Raw genomic sequence first — 18,089 nt, 5'->3', positions numbered from 1 at the left:
CTGAGTAATTATTATTTGCTATAATTGGATTTGGCATATTCTTTTCACTCTGAGTTTCTGTTTTGATAAGGAAGTTTAAAAATTACCTTTTTAAATTATTTATGTATGTTTTTGTTCATTCAAAATATTTTTTTTAATATTTTAGCTTTTTAATTTTCTATACCCTAATCTTGGCAGTGTATCATATATGATACACCTGGTTTCTGAAAAACTGAAAACAATATATTTTTTTTAACATTTTTATTGGCCTATTAAGATCATACTTAACTCGTAAATATCAAAAAATTTAAAATCGTAGTGAATTTTTGGTCATGCCAAGATAAGGGTTAAATTAAAACTATTTTTTAACATATTTAACAAAAAGAATTTCTAACTAATTTTTTAACATATTTAAGTCAAGTTGTACGTTTTTCTAAATGTTCACTATTAAAAACCAAAAAACATTTCATTCTTAAATAATCAAACATCGGAAATCAATCACCGGTAATTTTTTGGGTATTCATAGCACCGTTGCTCTAGAAGAGATGCCCACCGCCCTCTAGCGAGAGGAAAAAACCACTGAAGAACACTGATGATAATGACTACGACTTAGGTTGTACACCCTTGACATGAATTTTAAATTTTACTGTCTTTAAATTTAAATCATAATTTTCATTTTTATGAATAAAGATATGAAGAAAAATTGGGTGCATTTTTTTATATCATTTTTTCGAAAACTTATCGATACATCTATGTGAACCGTACGAAACATACACAGCACTAGTCACATTCGTTTGACAGCCGTCATTCTAATCAAGCTATATTGGATAGACTATAAAAGTCAAGCTAACCATTGTTCGAAAAACATTATTTTCTGATATTTAACCACTTGTCATTTGACATCTGTCAAATTTGACCATTGGTTAATTTAACTACGAATCAAAAAACCGGGCCTTAGTTTCTTGCGCTGCTTCTTCTCAGCACTGGCCCATTTATTGTCCCGAAGCAGTGGTAGGGTTAATACTGGGTCGTGTGAAAGTGCTTTTTAAAAGCCTATTTGTAAAAATAAATGAGTTTTTTTTAATGGTGTAGAAATAATTATGCCTTTTCGAAAGTATTCCAATAAATTGTTCATGCAAAATGTTTCGGCATATTTCTTCATTGCATTGCCAAAGAATTTGGATCCCCAAAGATTCTCCGATGAAACAATATATCTAAGCTTCAAGGGTTTTCAATTAAACTTCTATCGACTTTGCGTCACAACTCGGTAACAAGATTGAATATTCGCAGCAGTGGACAGCTCGATTGAATAAGCTTTGGTATTAAGTAGGTATCTAGTTTGGAAGTGGGATTTTAGGTTTGCAAACTGTGTACCGGTACACAGTTAGTATGTAACAGAGTGATACTCTAACCCCCATATTGATAAAAAGTTACACATAGGACGAACTCTGGATTAAAATGACATTTCCATACTAAATGACAAATTAAGCCAGAGTTCAACTAGGGTGTAATTTTTATTAATAAGGGGATAGATGATGTGAAACTGTGAAAATTGTGCACTTAATAGCTACTACACACACTAACAGCAGATACATATTTTTGTGGCACATATTTATCACTACAGATGCTACTGAAGCTCATAAATATCAATCTTAAATGAGATGTCAGAATAGAATCGCACGCAATCACTCGCGCCCTCAGATCATAGAAATGATTTTAGCTCGCGCCCAAAGATCTCTTGGAGTATAAATATTCTTTGCCAAACATTGCTTGTATTATTATGTCGTAAAATCTACAATGCAAATACAAGCTCCTCTTTATCGAAGAAAGAAAACTGATGAGAGACCAAGTTTAGATATGAAACTTTTATACCAAATCACAATTTCGAGAGATGCGCAATTAAATTTTGGAGGGACATCAAATTCCAATCAAAGTCTTCAGTGTACTTTATTGGAAGATTCTATTACTGAAACTTTTGCATCTACCAAGAGATTTTCTAAGCCAATTGTTGTATCAATTAAAATAATAAACAAGTCTGAACTCGTTAAGTGAATTTACATTGTAACTGGCGCCAATGTATCCGAAACTCGGGTCCGGCCCGGGGCTGCAAACAAACTAAACTTGTTAATAGCAATTGTACTTTAAACAATACTTATTTCGGACACGAATCCACCTTAATGAAGTTACGTTATAAAACAAATGTTGGATACTCTAAAATACTTTAAAGACCCATAAATTCATTGATTCCTTATGCATTCTAAGGAGCTTTGGCTTTTAGTAACATTAAAATTTTCAACCAGTGAAAATATTTGGTAAAGGCATTCTTGAGATTATAAAGGCTTATCAAAAGCATATAGTAACACAGGTGTCACCAATTACCACAAAATCGAATCATACTTTTCAGTTCATATTTGATATAAAGGAAACAGTGTCAGTCTAATCAGAAAGTCAAGTTAATATTTTAATCTACGAGTATGGTATTGTCTTCAATTCTGAATTTCTTCATCATAGTGACAAATAAGCCAGCACAGATACCGACTAGTGTTACAACCTGCCTTTTTTGTCACCTTTGATATGTCAAAGGCACACACAAACGGATTGGGAAATCGAGCTACTGAAAATACAAGAGCAAACGCGCAGTATATTGCAATGTCCAAAAAGAAAAAGTGAGTCTAAAGCTATCGTAGTCGCATACCCATTCGTTACTTGCGTAGTTATTGCCTAGTGTATGTTCTAACCTTTATAGATTAACAACCTTTACCTATTTATCATTATCATCTGTTCATTTAGTCTCCACTACAGGAGTATGACTCTCTCTAATTGACCAGAGACCAATTAAATGAGGAGTGAGGAATTTTTCGTATTTTTATTTGACCTCAATCAAACCTGATTAAGAATCAACATCATCATCATCATCATTATTTGGACATTTAGTCTCTACTGTAGGAGCACGGTCACAACTGGAGTAGATACCACCTTCTATAATTGACCAGGGGCAAATAGAGGAGGGATAAGTTTTTTTTATATTGTGTTTGACTTCAATCAAACCTGATCAAGAATCAACGTCATCATCATCATCTCGACATGTAGTCTTTATTGTAAGAGCACGGCTCTCTCTAATTGACCAATAAGATGTTTTATATTGTTTTTGACTTTAATCAAACCTGATCAAGAATCGACACCATCATAATCATTTAGTCTCCACTGCAGAAGTACGACCATCTCTAATTGACCGGAAGCAAATAGACGATGAGGATTTTTAATATTATAACTCAATCAAACCCGTAAATGATGATAAGGTCTAATATGAAGCACGCATTCTCAACCCTTTTTAAACGACTCCGGCAACAAACTTTTAATCAGCCAGCGTCTGTCATATCCCCTGTTAAAATCCTCCTGAGACTACAAGAATCCACTTATCGTAACTCTCAAAGATGAACGTACTATCTACGCTACAATTTATCCCCTAGAGCATAGCTAAACTGAAAAAAGGGAAAATTCTAACCTGTCACGTTTCGCGCCGCGCTCGTGTCGTCCGCAATTATTATTGTTCGAGGCCGCGGCTGTGCCACAATGTAGTCGGTAATAAAGTAGATTCCCTGTAAGTCACATCTATACTAATCTATACTTAGTCCAGTCAATAAAGCATTATAGATGGAAAACTGTAGAACTCAATTTCTGACTTAAGGACTTTATTTAGACTAGTTAGGAGGTGAACATAGCAAAAGTCCCTGCCCTTAGCCCTTGAGCCGGCGGGGAGAGGGGGGTTTAAAGGTGCCACTTTTCGGTTTTTCGCTTAATCCTCGAAAACTACGCGTCCTAGTGACATGACTACTATGAACCAAAAAAAGCATATTGAATTTGCTACAGTTTTTCTATAAATTGTATAGTTTTCGCGGCATCTGCTCTAGAAGGTCTGTAATATTGGAAATTTTATTTTTGTCTTACATGTTCCTATTTCTCCTGATAGGAACATGTAAGACAAAAATAAAATTTCCAACTTTACAGACCTTCTAGAGCAGATGCCGCAAAAACTATACAAGATATAGAAAAACTTGACGGTCTCGCCTGTAGCAAATTGAATATGCTTTTTTTGGTTCATAGTAGTCATGTCACTAGGACGCATAGTTTCCGAGGATTAAGCGAAAAACCGAAAAGTGGTACCTTTAAACCCCCCTCTCCCCGCCGGCTCAAGGGCTATGGGCGGGGACTTTTGCTATGTTCACCACCTAACTAGGCTAAATAAAGTCCCGAGGTCAGAAATTGTGTTCCACGGATTTCTCTCTACACCGTCGTTAAGGCAATCATTGACTGGACTAACTTCTATACTAATATTATAAAGCTGAAGAGTTTGATTGTTTCTTTACTTGAACGCGCTAATCTCCCGAACTACCGGTCCGATTTGAAAAATTATTTCAGTATTAGATAGACCATTTATCGAGGAAGGCGGCTATACGACATCACGCTACGATCAATAGGTGCAGAGCAACGATGAAAAATGTTGCGAAAACGGGTTTTCACGCGTACGAAGTAAGTAAGTAAGTTCATACCAATAAATAATTTCAAGTGCATAGACTCCCTACGTAATATCTTAGTGATGCCTTACGAGTAAGTATTTACGATATTTTTTATCCCAACTATATATATATATATATTAATATTATAAATGCGAAAGTAACTCTGTCTGTCTGTCTGTCTGTCTGTCTGTCTGTTACGCTTTCCCGCTTAAACCTCGCAACCGATTTTGATGAAATTTGGCATAGAGATAGTTTGAGTCCCGGGAAAGAACATAGGATAGTTTTTATCCCGGTTTTTGAAACAGGGACGCGCGCGATAAAGTTTTTCTGTGACAGACAAAAATGCACGCGGGCGAAGCCGCGGGCGGAAAGCTAGTGAGAATATAAAACAATGCTTCAGTTTCTCCTGAAAAGGCATTTCCATTTGTAGTGATATAACTTTAAAGGTGGGACTTTGGGGGAGGCCTTTGTCCAGCATTTAGCAGCAGTCATTTGGCTGAAACGAACGAACTTTAAAGATAAGTTTGAAGCCGTCAAATGGTGTAAATAACAACGATGAATGATAAGCAGTTGCGGCCTACGTAGAATGGTGGCGTGAATCCTTAGGAATTTACCAATGTAACGAGGTAGTCCTTTATCTACTTTTACTAGTCACAGCAAGTTCTTTTGCAAAAAATTACCTAATTCAAATAAAAAGATAAATTGCTAGGTAATCGTATTTGTTGAGGTGAATTCTACGAGTCTACTTTCAGTTTCGTATTTTGGTTTCTATCTTTTAGCATAGCGCTGCTACTGCTTTCATTTCTACTATTCGCCGCCGCACCGGTGTTTCCTGCCGCTTTTCTTTTTTCAGTCTCTAGTTATTTGTTAGAGATAAAATTGTTAGGGCTAAAATTCAGTTCAGGAATGCCATATGTTTGTGTCTGTAGGGTACTTTAATGTTTGCGTTCAGGAAGCGTTTAAATTTCAAGCTTTACTGCATTTTCTACCATGCTTTAGGAGAAAATACTAATGAATGAAAGTAATCTTATTTTTTTCAGTAACAACAAGTGAGTTCAGCAGTCCATATAGGACCCTATGTACATTGTTATAAGATTCATATTTATTTCAGTTACATGTTAAAGTGAACGTTAAAGAAAGAGGAACAGTTCATTGACGTTTGTTACTCCTTAACACCATAACTATGTATTGATAAAACTTTAAAATGTAACAGCCTGTAATCAGAATAGCGTATAAAGCATTTTACCAGAATCCACATGGGCAAAGCCACAGGCAGAGGCTTGTCAACATAGTGAGGCGTGGACAATTAAACAGAACAACTGTCTCAATTTGTTATGTTGCAAACACATACAGAACAACAATGATAATAAACTTAATTTTAATTACCTAAAAGTCTCACTGATGTACGTGAAGTAACATACGAACACCGTCTAACAGTTGTTGTTGTTTCAACAATCAACAGTTTCCTTTGTAAATTAGAGAGTAAAGGATGATGGGCACAAATGTATGGAAAGTGGTACCCGCTCCAATAGCCATAACCAATATATATTTCAAAAGGCCTTTAGATGTAGGAAAAGGTCTGCTATGGGGCCAGTTCTAATTCACGTTTTGAAAGCAGTAATTCCACTAAGTATTATAAATGAAAGTATAACACAATCATCCATGTATACGAGTATGTACTATGACTACAATCTATTAATATAACTAAAAGAAGCCTTGAAAAGGAAAGGATTATACCTATGATGAACTACCCAAAAGCTATTAGCCCTTTATTCGCTGTCATCATCATCATCATGATCATTTTAGCCATAAAACGTTCAGTTGAACATAGGCCTCTCCCAATGATTTCCACAATGGCCGGTTGGTGGCGGCCTGTATACAGCGCCTTCCCGCTACCTTTATAAGGTCGTCGGTCCATCTTGTGGGTGGACTTATTGGGTCTTGCGGGTTTATTCGCTTTAGCAACCCGTAATAAAACCCTTAAGAAATAAAAAAACTCCAAGCCCTTTATTAATAAAAGTTACATCCATTTGGTATGGAAATGTCATTTTAATCCAAGGTTCATCCTAGGTATAACTTTTTTTAAATAAGGGGGTAGTAGTTCTTCAAATAAAAACATTTATTTCACAATTATCCCTATCAATAATGATGCTGGAGCAGTAAACCCTTCATGCCTCGCATAACCTAAGTACCATACGTTGGACACGTATGATACTTCGGTTACACAAAAAGTATGTTTATCTTCGAACGCAACCAGATCTGAGGCGGGTGGCCATAGTAAAAGTTGTTCGTCTTGGTAAGACCTTTCAAACGACACTAGAAGCATATCTATTGGAGCCGGGTACCATTTTGCCCATTGTCCTTTAGTTAGTTAGCACTTTAGATTTCATACGTCGTTTATTTTAGTTTGGTTTGAAAACAGGGATACGCGAGCGATAATTATTGTCGCACATAAAACAATGTAAGAGAGTTATAGTCGAGTATTCGTTTATGATTTGTCTGATTACAACTTTTCAAATAGCTTTTCTAAGAATATTTTGAGAAGGGCAATTGTTATTTTAGTTTTTTGAACGCGGCATATTTATTTCTTCTCGTATCTCACGTGTCTTTTTCAGCAATTTAGATTTTACTTTCGTGTTTTTTCTTTTTATCTGACTTCATTGCTTTTAGAAAAGTACTTACAGTCCTACAATCGAATAGCGTTCTAAACTTTTGGTTGTTTTTTTTTTTCATATTTTTACTTCAACTCTTGTTGTCAAAAGATTTTGAAAATGGAACAGAGTTAAAAAAAGTTTAACAAAATACAACTGGCTGATATTGTAAACAAAACATTTTTACTTCAACTCTTGCTGTCAAAAGATTTTGAAAATGGAACAGAGTTAAAAAAAAAGTTAAACAAAATACAACTGGCTGATATTGTAAAACGTAACAAAGGCTTATTCGTTCGGTTTGATTGATCGATAGCTTCCGCCAATAAATATCGTCGGCGTGACGTTTCACAAATAGCTCGTCACCGTGCAATGTGACGTCACGATTTTTCGATGTCCCCATTACGCTACATTGCGCTGAAATTTTTTGGAAAAATTCAGCTTTAGGTATCAATGATTCCTGTTAAATATTCATCGTTAAATATTTTGAAAATAACAATCAACGAATGCTGAAAATATAACTGAATTATGATTTTTGAATAAGAAAATGAAAAGTTGTGGTGTTCCATCATATTTTTATTTTTAATTTAGGTTTGGTTTGCGATCGATTTTTTTCGGTACAGTAACTAATATTTTGTTGAATTTCTTTATTAGCAATGTTCTAACTTCCAACTTCTGAAAATGCTCTACAATCCATAAATAATCCAGCTGGCAAACTGATATAAAATTCTATCTGAAAATAACAAGCCACTACTTCCACTTGATGCAAATGGAGTAAGATTTGATTAGAGATCCCCGCAATAAGTATCTACTTCATTTCTCTGGAATGAGGTTAAAATTGAGATGGGATTAAGTTTTATTATTCCTTTTTACTTAACTAGTAACTAAGTAGGTAATTATACTCTCTTCCGTGTGCATTTTGAGCAGTCATAAATTCTAAAATGTATTCCCAAGTTTCAAACACCAGAACGGAAAAAATATAAATGGTACTCAGTTTTTCAGTTACTTTTTTAAAGTGTCGTTGTTGGTGCTAGTCGATTACTAGTGCTATTACCCTAATATACTTTTGTCCTTAGATTGCAATGAATACTTATTTCCAAAGAAAATTTTCGACTGTACTCAATAAAGTAACTTTGAAAATACTAATTTTAACAAGTAAGTAGACGATTAATCGGGCGTAAGTTGATTTTGTTTCGCAAAGTTCGGAAAAGGGATAGAATATTTTTCCATAAATACTTAAGGTATTATTTTATATTATGATGAACNTGGCTGAAACGAACTTAAGGTATACCGTCTAAAAATGATGTACTTAGGTAGCGTAATATTTCATATTTTTTTATTCAAGAAACATACAAAATGTAACAGAGTGCAGACATTACGCTCCGAATTATTATTCTATAGCTTTTTCCCGCGGCTTCACCCGCGTGAAATTTAGTTTGTCACAGATCGTCATAAATTATAGCCTATATGTTATTCTGGGTTATAAACAATGACACTGTAACTTTTCATCAAAATCCGTTCAGTAGTTTTTGCGTGAAAGAGTAACAAACATCCACACAAACTTTCGCATTTATAATAATTTGTAGGATGATTATTAAGTATCCTATAACGATCAAATTAAACCTTCTAGAAATAGATTCATTATTGAATCGACTATTCAATAATTTACATCAAGCAACCATGACAAAATAATTTGTAATCCATTGTTGTTGATAAATAAAGCAGCCCAAACACAAAGTGAAAGTACTCCAATTTAAACGTAAGCACGTCGTCAATTTCGGCACTCTCACTACAACTCCGGTAGCCGTGATCGTCTAGTGGTTAGGACCCTACGTTGTGGCCGTAGTAACCCAGGTTCGAATCCTGGTCACGGCAGTGAAAACTGTCGCGGCGGAGTATATTTTTTAACATTTTTTTTAACTTTAAACGCGATGGTTAAACTGCTTTTAAGTTAAAATAATATAATCTACGTTTTGTGCCACTTTACCAAGTTACAACTTTCCGACTTCAAGCAATTTGTTTATCTTATTAAATTCTTATCAGTCTTAATTAAGTAAGTTACGAGTTATTGAAACACTTGAATCCACATACGAGTATATTAATCGAGAATTAATTATGACGCGAGTATCGTGGAGACAATTTAATGTTTTTTTTTTATTTATTAAAAATAATATTTGTAACTAAATTTTATAGTCGAGAAACTGTAACGAGAAGAGTATAAAGGTAATTAAGTTATTTTTAACTAACATTTTACGCTTACAATCCGAAACATTATAATAACAACAACACAACTTCATAATTATTTACAACCAGCGGCCGCCCGCGACTTCGTACGCGTGGACTCCGTTTTACCCCCTTAGGGGTATTTTGGAAAATCCCGTTACAGTGAGCACCTACGTTCTAAAAGGAACCTTGAAGGACACTCCTAGCACTTGAAATTTCTGAGATTTCGTGATGAGTGAGCGAGTCAATCGACTGAGTGACTAGTCAGTCGTTTTTATAGAAATAGAAGAAATTGCCAATACATATAGGAAACTGAAATTGGATCCCCCTGTAGCATGATTATGTTAGTCACACAATAACGTTCTTACGTAATTACGATAACGAGGGCCAAGAGAGGAATATCCACAATTATCTTTCCCCTATTTACCTGAGAAGCTAATGTTGCCGTCATTAAAAGTAACGTTTTTCATTATTGCCCAATTCGGGGCGTATTACTTTTATTCCTCTGTGGTTCTATTGCAGTCCGTACTGTGAATGTATATTGCTGTTTTGAATGTGTTGTAATGTTAAATAGTAGTTAGAAACAAAAAAGTAGAGTGTAGGCCCCTCAGATCATCTATGATCTGAGGTAGGCCCTATGTACAATGTACAGTCGCAGAATGAAAAGGTTCGTCACCTTAGTGTCGGTTTTCGCTTGCACTAGGTACCAAACCATTATTATTACATTTAAATAAATATGACGTTTGCTAACAAATAAGGTTTTGCTTGTTTATTTTTCTATCCCATCAGTGCAATGCAATGATGACATTGACCAATTGACAATAGTTTTTTTTTATTTAATAGAAATAATAATGGCAGGTTGAACCAACAAGAAGGTTTTAGTTTATCAATCATAATAATCTTCTTGACAAGATAAATCGTCAAACAGCTTTGATCTGAATAATTTTGAACTTTACTGACGAACAGTTAAAGATTATTTTCTCTAACTCGAGATTATTCTGTAACATAGTTTCAAAAGGTAATATGTGCTCGCGATTCGTTGAAGGAATCAATTTGAAAACTGACGAACCTTTTCATTCCGTGACTGTACATGGTAAAAATAGATGGAAAGCAATAATTTATCTGCATTTTACACAATTTAACAACCTGCGATCGTGACTCCTTTCTTTCTTACTGTCTCCTGAAAACTTATTTTTCCCGAAACTGACTGTGTATATCTGTCAACGCGAAATTGTGAACTCCGTCAGTTTATAATATAACGCGTGAGATTGTAAACTAATAGTGGGTTAGGTTAGGTTAGATTGTAATCTAACTACGTCAGATTATAATCTGACGGAATTCACAATGTTACGGTGACATATCTATCGCTTAACTGAGTCTGAGGTGGAAGCGGCACGTGAGGGGTGACATTGACATATTATGACGTGAGTGACGTGACAAAGCATACAATTAATCTGAAAGAAATGTGAAGTCCCGTTGTGCTCGTACCATGGTACTCTCGGCGAACAGACTTTAGATATACAGTGTGTCCGGGCATGTAGTGATCAAACTTTAAATGCGTAATCTACGGACAATTTTATCGATGAAAATACTTCAAATTTGGGGCCTGACTCATTTCTCGAAAAATTACATCGATTTAAGTTTTTAATTTTTAGTTTACACATCTTCTTTAAAAAACAAGTGAAAGCGTGGGTAGCTTAACATTAATAGGCAAATATTTTATATCATGCGATAGCCAATAAAATTATCTATTAGTAGAAGAAGAAAACAGATACAAGTTTCATACATTTTATGGGAGTAAGAATGGATTTAATTAGAAAAATACATTACTTTTTTCACTTCTTTTTCAGTTATTTTCCAACACAAGAAAAAGCAGGTCGTTAAGGTCATGTTTTATTTGCATTGCATTATTAGTATTTGAGCTATTCTACAAAACGAATGTAAATTTATTAGTCTACGTCTATTAGTTTCGACGTAATTATTGAACAAAAATACCCCTTCCCAGCGGTTTCCATAGCGCACGCGACATGCGAAAATGTACTGCCTGAAAGAATCACACAACCTATTCCGATTACTATGGAAACCGCTGGGAAGGGGTATCTTTGTTCAACAATTACGTCGAAACTAATAGACGTAGATTAATAAATTTACATTCGTTTTGTAGAATAGCTCAAATACTAATAATACAATACAAATAAAACATACCTTAACGACCTGGTTTTTCTTGTGTTGGAAAATAACTGAAAAAGAAGTGAAAAAAGTAATGTATTTTTCTAATTAAATCCATTCTTACTCCCATAAAATGTATGAAACTTGTGTCTGTTTTCTTCTTCTACTAATAGATAATTTTATTGGCTATCGCATGATATAAAATATTTGTCTATTAATGTTAAGCTACCCACGCTTTCACTTGTTTTTTTTTAAAAAGAGGTGTAAACTAAAAATTAAAAACTTAAATCGATGTAATTTTTCGAGAAATGGGTAAAGCCCCAAAAGTGAAGTATTTTCATGGATAAAATTGTCCATAGATTACGCCCTTAAAGTTTGATCACTACATGCCCGGACACACTGTATAGTAGGTACTCGTATGTTTATATGCTGGTAATGTGCAATATGTGCATACGAGTAGTCATCCATGATTTCTAAGCTAAATATTTTTGGGCTCATTGCAACATTTCGTTCTGTTTTTTTGCCCTATCTTTACATAGTAGCAATCAAATAATTTAGGGACCAAAGAGGATAGTTCAGTCTTTTTTTGCCATCCTTTTTTCAGACTAACTTAAGTCTATAGTCGCCCTATACGTGTCCCACGGGGAACGTAGTAAGTATAGCCTTATATGGCCATTATCGGGTGCTTCTCGTTTATCGCTGAAGCCGTGACGTCATTTTACACCGCGAACATGTGCCGACCTGGATGTTAAGTTTATTGTGTTCATATACCGGCCGTAAGGGAGAAATGGTTAGTTTGAGATAAAATTAAACAATATTGCATAAAGAAGGTTTAACAAAAATTTAAGTGTATTGAATTCACCAACGCCATGTGTTACAGTTGAACTCGGCTGTGGTAAATTATGTCATTATTTAAGTTTTTTCAATGTTGTCTCTGACTGTACATAAAAAGAAAACATATCTTCTAAGCAAAAAGTTAAGCAAAAATACTGTAATTTTTCCGAAGCTGCTTCAAACACAATTTTATAAATTTCATAAAACATTATTGATTTTATAGTATAGTAACTCACATTTGCATACTTGAGTGACTACGAGTATAAAATTATGATTGCACATGTGACGTAAAGAAAAATATTAAATTCGCCTTTCTATTTGACTACGAGTACAGCCAAAGGAAAGTTAATTTCAAAACCCAATTGCTTTTTCATAATAAAGCATTACGAGTCCTCAAAAATTGTGCAGCGGTTTCTAAAAATAAGTTCACTTTGACACGGTACAGTCGACGGCACATCAAAGTACCACAAAATGGCAAACTTCCTCAAGCGATTTTGAACCTTTTGCAGTAGACATAGAGTTCAAAATTCCTTAAAATACGTCAGTAGGGTAAGTTGACGTGTTTTCGCCTGTACTTGCAAGTGTTGCTTTAAATTCCGCTACATTATAACAGCAGAGACGCGGGTGTCGGCGCATTAATGAGTTGTCGCCGTGTTCCAGAGGTGTGATATAGAGATCATTTACGGCTACATCCCAACTAGTCCCAACTAATATTATAAATGCGAAAGTAACTCTGTCTGTCTGTCTGTCTGTCTGTTACGCTTTCCCGCTTAAACCTCGCAACCGATTTTGATGAAATTTGGCATAGATATAGTTTGAGTCCCGGGAAAGAACATAGGATAGTTTTTATCCCGGTTTTTGAAACAGGGACGCGCGCGATAAAGTTTTTCTGTGACAGACAAAATTCCACGCGGGCGAAGCCGCGGGCGGAAAGCTAGTATTTTATATAGCAAAACGATTTTATACATTTTCTAGCGACCCGCCCTGGCTTCGCATGGTAGCAAAATACATATAAACCTTCCTCTTATATCACTCTATCTATCAATCAAAATTGCATTAAAATCTGCAAAAAAAAGGTTTAAGCACACAGACACATTGTTTTATACATACTCGTACTGTGATGAAGAAGATAAACAAGAGATCAGTAGGTAGATAATGTTCGGATCCTGTTATGAAAGGCTGAGTTTCTTCAACAACTTCATATCATCACCAGCCGACATGTAGTCGTGGTGGTAGGGCAAGCTATGCTTTGTTTATAAGCTTTGGGTCGAGTATAAGTCCCAATACTCATAAAGAAATTGAGTACATTTTGCGAATAAACCTATTTAGAATTTAACTAAAACCCAGCTCATAAAGTAATGCCACAAAACCATTATGAATTTTCAGGTCCTATTAAAACGGTAGGTTCTCCACAAATGTTCATCCCTTTTCCCCCACTTAATGATTTATGTTTCCGACAAAAGCCTAGGTCGCCGTTTTAGGTACCAACATAAATGTATATGAAACGTAGGAACATACTTGTACCTATTTATAAGTACCTAATACCTTTGGTTTTAACTGTCGACATTTTGAACTGTTTTTTTTTATCTTAAATATGAAAAGGTCATACTTAGTAGATGATCACGCTCAAGCTCTCAATTTAAAATCCGGTGGGACAGCTATAATTTTAAATTTTTACTTGCTATACATTGTATACTAGCTTTATCTATTTATGGATATTCTCAGAGTTTCTGATAGCTGAACTTGAAAGGCAGGTAGGTTTCTCACAGAGTGTAAACATCCACCAAGAACGGATTTTACGAAACTCCACCCCTAAGGGAGTAAAACGGGGTTCACACGTACGAAGTCGCGGGCGGCCGCTAGTACTTTATATTGCTCTAATACCACAGATAACATAATACTATGTGATACTACTACGAATACTAATACTATCAAAATAATTGTGTAACTTAAATTTATGTTTAATCTATCTATTGTTACGTTAATTGTTCTAGCTAACACCATTTCCGACACAAAGGGACCTCGGGAAGACGCAGACCACACGGTTTCCAAAAGATTTGAGATAAGACAAACTCAAGTTCCACACAAGAGAGGATAAGTAGGTATTCCAACGTAGTCGTCATGGGTGTCGTTCTAGCAAGCAAAACACATTGAATTCGCTTGTGTGTAAGATTTACGTGTACGAGTACCTATATATTTTACTAAGTACATAGGTCTCGCTTAGACCTAAATAGTTAAATATGTAGGTGAGTCATAATACATAAATCTATGCTTGAGTTTCAATAGAACTTTGAGCTTCTTTTCAGAATATGAGAAAGAAAAAAGTATTGGAAATCGCTGAAATGTAAACAAAGAAGCCGTGTTTGGCTACCTTGTATATTTTTAAAGATTGCATCGGGGACATGTTGCTAAAACCATCCAGTTGCAATCTATTCGAAATTGAGCTTCTCTAGTTTCTCAAAGAGCGCTGGTTCGATTTTGCAACCGAGTCACGACACAGCATTCGCCATGGGTGTCGTTCTAGCAAGCAAAACACATTGAATTCGCTTTGGCTGGCCATTTTTCTTTGGCATTATTTATTGGCAATTGATTTTGTGGCAGAGCTTCTTTTTAGCATCAGCCGAAGTGGTGGTGGGGTTATATTCGGGACGTGGTTAAGCGCCCTGGAAAGGGCTCAATAAAAGCTTTGACTTTGACTTGAGCTAACTACTTAAAATATGATGGAACATGATTGGAATTATATGCTTTGGTTATTAAAAGGTGAATGCGAATAATAAAAGAATTGAACTCTGTACTTAGGTTTTACCTAAGGCCCAGAACAGACGGTGAAACGCAACTGCAACGACACTGCAACTGCTAGTTAATTTTGAGTTACTTTTGAGTTGCATCTAAGTTTCTGCCATAGCGTCCGTTGGGAGACCACACATGACGCGACCAGTTTGAAACTTTCAATTTCATTCATCAGAATCATCAGTAAGTTGCAGTTTCGTTGCAGTTGCGTTTCACCGTCTGTTCTGGGCCTAACTAGAAAATTTGCGTTTCTTTCGTTACGGGTCCAATGACAGTTTAACTTTTCCCCCCGGGACAAACTTGACCTTCACTGGTTGGGTTTATATTGGCGGTCAAGCTGTAGATCCTGGCTACACAAGAGTTGCAGCGGTGGGTACTAGAGGTGAGAAGAGTCTCTTTAATTTTTTGTCACGTTTTTCAGTTCTAAGTCAAACATAAATAAAAAGTGAAGGGCTATGGACATGTGGGAAGATGTCACTATAATTTACTTGCTTGCTATTTGATGATGACGAAGTACTAACTACAAATGGAAATACTAGTATTGCAACACAAGCAGACGAGACTTTGAAGCATTCGAATCTGGAATTCGTGCACGAAACGAAACCATGTGCAAAATTGATTTGTACTAGTTTTGGCTTTACGTATTTTTGAACCACTCGAGAGCAATGTTGTGAATGTTATGATCACAATCACATTTTAAACAGTAGATAAGTAGGTAGGTATTTATATCATGCTGTAACATTCAAGTAACTGAATTCATAGATTTGAACCTTTTTGGAACTTGAGTACCTATGTGAATTATGAAGAAATAATCACATTTCAAAGTCCAAGCTTTGTTGTGATTTTTTTGTGACGTATTTTAATAATCCTGTCATAGCTATTCTATTCATAAATGTTTCCTTCAAGTAAGTAGGTATGTATAGTAATTTGGCATGCGATTTTGAATTTGAGTGATTCCACAATTAGTCTCCCGGGCAAACATGAATGCACGTCTTGGTTTATGGGACAACTAGCATACATAACATACATAGTTATAGTACATGCTATACAACGTAGAGACCTGCAACTGCATTTACTCGTAACAATTGAGGAAGGTTAGGCAAAACATTATTGAGTACACTTATAAGATTTACGCCCGTATTCACAAACATTACTCACAGTGCGCGTGGATACACAGGGTGACACACGAACCAATCACAGAGCTCTATTCAACACTGAGCGTTTGATTTGCTGCCTCACTTAAGCAAGAATCGTTTGTGAATACGGGCGGTAGTATCTATTTGTTTAAAATATCGTAATTAAATTAAATGGTTAATAATAAGGACTTATGCGTATAATTTTATTATAATGCTGTTTTTAAGGTAAGTATACCTATGTCCAAAAGCGTTTCAAAATTATTTTTCACTACACGAGTATTTTTATTAATACAAAGCTCCTAGTAAAAACAGAGCTAAATAATTTAATCCAAATAGATTATTATTTCAAACTAAACAAAAAGTTATTTAACCGAATGGATGCAAAAAATGGATTTGCTACCAGTCCACTGAAAAATGAACAACCAAATCCTTTATGCATAACAGAGCGAAGCCTGGCTTTATCGAACACTAAGCGAAATTGGCTCATTCCATATTCCTTTTCAAACATCACCCTGGATTAAAGTTAGTACATATTTTTGTGCTGTCGAACACAAGTTTAAACCAAGCCATATCGGTGTATTTCACATTGTTTATAGTGCAATATCTCTTGCATATTGGAACTACAAAATAATCGTATTCCGCAGGGGAATACCCTAAATTTAGAGACATTATTCGATTTATTTTCAACCCTGAGGCGTTTGGCTTATGGTTTATATTCGTGTGACCGAGTTAGGCATATGCCGTACCTTCAGTTCGAAGTCAAATTATCCAGCTCGGTGGTCGAGGCACACGCCGATATTGTAGAATGTCAGTTTTGGTAGGATGTGATTCAATTTTAACTTCCATCCTGCTGTTTGTATGGAACCAAACTAGACGTGCCTATAGGATTAGAGCAAGGGATGTTTAGTAGGTATTAAGTGCAGGGCTGTAAGGTGCAATGTGTAATTGGACAATACCTACCCATCAAATGGTAATTATTGATACCAACTGAGTGGTCTGGTTGGTACATTTACCCCAAATTCATTCCAATGAATTTTGTGGAAGAGGTTGGGATGATAAACTCGCTCGTGCTCGTGATTGTAATAAAATGTTGATTTTCTAATTTATCAAATTATTCATTAAATTATTAACATTCAAGAATTTGGATGTTAACTAATACCCATTGCCGGTCATGTCGTCTCGTTCTATCGCAAAGACTCGCCATTTGATGAGAGCGAGAGCAAAAACGGAAATGGATAGTTAACATTGTGGCGAAGACGAAGTACCTATATTATTATTCTGTGGTACGAGTTAGAAAAAACGTTCTTATTGCAATTCACAAGAGATCAGAGCTGATGGTTGATGGTGAAATGCTACGTAATGGTATTGATTTAATTAAATTTTCCCTTGTGTGCTGGCTACGAGTAGCTACCGCTAAGAAATATATGCTAACTAGGAGTCATAATAGAAATCTAGACAGAGGGAAATTAATGTCATTTTGTAAATAAAGAAGAGGACTTCTTTGTCCAGCAGTGGACATCACCTGGCTGAAACGAACGAATGATGTTTTAAAGTAAATTGAATGCAAAACGAATGCCTAATACGTGGGCTGAGTTGCCCACATAACTTTGACCGTAACTTTATAGATAACCAGTGTTTTTGTATGGAGTTTGTCAAATTTTTGACGTTTGTCAAAGTTAAAGTTAAAGTAAGATGGTGCCGGAAGACGTAGCGTGGGCAGGCCTCCCACTAGGTGGACCGATGATCTGGTGAAGGTCGCGGGAGGTGCCTGGATGCGAGCGGCGCAGGACCGG

The 18,089-nt window shown here is 35.6% G+C and overlaps 1 protein-coding gene and 1 non-coding gene across 2 annotated transcripts in view; one reads left to right on the top strand and one right to left on the bottom strand.

Annotated features, from left to right (window-relative positions):
- Window positions 1-18,089, bottom strand: part of LOC114362581 (uncharacterized) — a 190,780-nt gene that overhangs the window by 160,382 nt on the left and 12,309 nt on the right. The gene's annotated exons all lie outside the window — the stretch shown is intronic.
- On the top strand, window positions 8,948-9,019 carry TRNAH-GUG (transfer RNA histidin (anticodon GUG)). The gene has a single exon. It is a non-coding gene; the product is annotated as a tRNA-His (tRNA).

This window comes from Ostrinia furnacalis, unplaced genomic scaffold, assembly GCF_004193835.3.
Source record: "Ostrinia furnacalis isolate ACB-3 unplaced genomic scaffold, ASM419383v2 OfSCF0389, whole genome shotgun sequence".
Lineage (NCBI taxonomy): Eukaryota > Metazoa > Arthropoda > Insecta > Lepidoptera > Crambidae > Ostrinia > Ostrinia furnacalis.
This window is presented reverse-complemented; position numbering and strand designations above follow the sequence as displayed.